This window comes from Triticum dicoccoides, chromosome 1A (assembly GCF_002162155.2).
Source record: "Triticum dicoccoides isolate Atlit2015 ecotype Zavitan chromosome 1A, WEW_v2.0, whole genome shotgun sequence".
NCBI classification, from domain to species: Eukaryota; Viridiplantae; Streptophyta; class Magnoliopsida; order Poales; family Poaceae; genus Triticum; species Triticum dicoccoides.
In genome coordinates, this window is record NC_041380.1 from 17,865,597 (window position 1) to 17,868,393 (window position 2,797).

The window sequence follows — 2,797 nt, forward strand, 5'->3', positions numbered from 1 at the left end:
GAAACCCCGGGGGGTTAATGGGCCTTCATGGGCCCTGATGGAAGAAAGGAGGCGGCAGCCAGGTGGAGCCCCCCCCCCCCACCCCCACCCCCAAAGCCCAATTCAAATTAGACTAGGGTTGGAGGATTTGCCATGCCCTTCAGCTAAACTTGCTATCCTCAGCTAATATATGTTGCCATAAAAAACGTTCGATTTGTCATATCTAAAACTTTGACGATAGCAGGATATTTGAGTCCTTAAAATTATGGTCAAAGTTCGACCCATAGTACAAGAGGCTTATAGAATGTTCCTAAACAAATGATGTGCATTTATAAGTTTTTTTTGAATCATTTATACGCGGTTTCAAAAGATTCCTTCCTTGGAAGGAACTTGATTGATTTTTAAATTTAAACAAAGACTCAAAAAAGTCAAAGAGCAACACGCTGGGCCACCCTGGACTGGAAGGTTCCGGGCTCGAGCCCACACCATGGCGGAGACGGTGCCGGCGACGGCGCTGGACATCGACGAGATCCCCTTCGCCGACCTCCTCCTCCTGCTGCTCGCGCCGGAAGCGGCAGCAGCGGGCGACGCCGATGGCCGGCGGCGCCGCCTCCTGGCCACCGTCTGGGCCGCGCTCGGCCCAGGCGGCACCGGGCTTCTGGCCGTCTCCGGTGTCCCGCGCGCCGCCAACCTCCGCCGCCGGCTCCTCCCCCTGGCCCGCCGCCTCGCAATCATGGACCACCCTTCCCGCGCCCACCTCCTCAAGGTAACCAACCCCTCCCTCTGTAGTCTCATCGTCTTCCTCCTCCCGCCCCCTGTTCCTCTTCCCAAACTGCGATTGCAGTGCGGCGGCCGTGGATTGACAGTGATTTCCTTCAATGGGGATTTGATTCCATTGCAGAAGTAAGGATTGGGCAGCAACGTGCCTCTCAAGAAGCCCGACAGGTCCGTCTCCTCCTTCGCGCGGCTCCTAAGGCACGATTCAGGCAAGCTCCACTCCCTGGAGTCGATGTGCGAAGCCACCGGAGACACCGAGATCAGGCCTGGTTGTCCGGACGGGGAACAAAAGGGTGATGCTGATGATGACATGGAGAACCTTGGTGATCTTTTCAAGGAGCTGGGTCTGTGCATGATGGAGCTTGGCATCTTGGTTGCCCGGGCCTGCGACATTGTTATCGGTGGGAATCAGCTGGAGCAGAGCATTACCGACTCTGGAAGCGCAAAGGCGAGGCTCATCCACTACCACTCTGAGTTGGATAACAGGATTATCAAGGAGATGAGCAGCACAAGGAGGAAAAACTTGGCAAACAATGCAGCAGCAGCAAGACCTGTATCGGATCACATGGATACATATCAAATGCCAGGATCAGAAAGATCGAAAAAAGATGGGATGGCCGTTGTAAAGTCAGCCGAAGAAAATGAGTCCCAAGGTGCCGCAGTACAAGGTCATGTCAGCACGATTTCTCTTGTGAACTTATGGCAAGAGTGGCACTACGACTATGGAGTGCTGACAGTCTTAACAGCGCCATTATTCTTGCACTCTGCTCTCGGACAGGAATGCCCGGTCAGCGAAGAATGCTCTGTTCCTGATGGGCACTCACACCTGCAGCTCTTCAGTAAAAGGAGGATTTTCTCAGTGAGATGCTCCCAGGAGAGCTTTATTGTTCAGGTTGGGGAGGCAGCAGGCATCCTGTCAGGGGGGAAACTGAGATCTACGCTTCATGCTGTCAGTAGACCTTTAGGCTTGCCAAACATCAGCCGAGAGACTTTCGTGGTTTTCCTACAGCCGTCATGGGACAAAACTCTACCTTTCTCGGGTTACTCTTGTGCCGATGAAGATGATTCAAGTGATCACATGGAATTGGCTTTCAGGGGTGATGGACCAGCCGGGTGTTGTGGTGAACATATATTGATGCAGGAGATTCTGAAGAAGATCCCCCCGCTGTCGTCAAGGCTGAAAGAAGGAATGACGTTTGCAGAGTTTTCTAGGCAGACAACAAAACAGTATTATGGTGGTGGAGGCATCCAACAAAACAGTTAACCAGAAGACGTATGGTGATGGAAATGCATCTCATACAAACCGTAATGAAGTACTGAGTTCTACACCGTATGTTGAGAATCCACTCTGTAATTACTCCATGCCACAGTATGCACTTTTTATCTTTGTTGATGGCTTATTTTCTCGTGCAGTTGTGAAGTCACAGTGTTTCGACCTCAAAAGTGCTGGTTTCCGATAGTTTAAAGTTCTTGTGTTAGTAAGTTTAGCTTCCTAAACTGATATTGATGATAGAGATGTAAAAAATGCTTACTTGCTCAGTTGTAAAAAATGTTAAATATTTCAAAACTATTGATGTGTCTGCATTCTCAGTTTCTCTTTTTCATTCTAAGACTGTTGGGTTCCTAGTGTTGCATCAGATCCAAGGTGTTAAAGTATCATATGATCGATATACAGTAGCAGGAAAGCATGTATCTCTCTGGTTCGTTGGTAGTTTTAGCTTCCTAAACTGATATTGATGGTAGATATCTCACGTCAACGGAGGAAATCTGTCCAGCAATGGTTGGCAATTAGTCAACAAAATGCCCAGCTGCAAATGAAGTTAAATGTTTGAAAACTCTACACTTTGCAGTATCCCCTTTTCTTTCTAAGACTGCAGAGATCCGAATGGTGGGTTTGAACTCGAAGTCTTGTTAATTTTGTTCCAGATCAGAGGTGTTAAAATCGGTATTCAGTAGCAGGAAAACCCTCTGCTGTGCATGCTGGATAATAGTTTTCCCCTGTGAATCATTCAATTCCACTGTACATGACTTAAATATTCTC

The 2,797-nt window shown here is 48.8% G+C and overlaps 1 pseudogene; it reads left to right on the plus strand.

The window, feature by feature from the left end:
* Positions 1 to 466: 466 nt before the first annotated feature.
* On the plus strand, positions 467 to 2,325 carry LOC119350020 (annotated as a pseudogene).
* Positions 2,326 to 2,797: the final 472 nt, after the last annotated feature.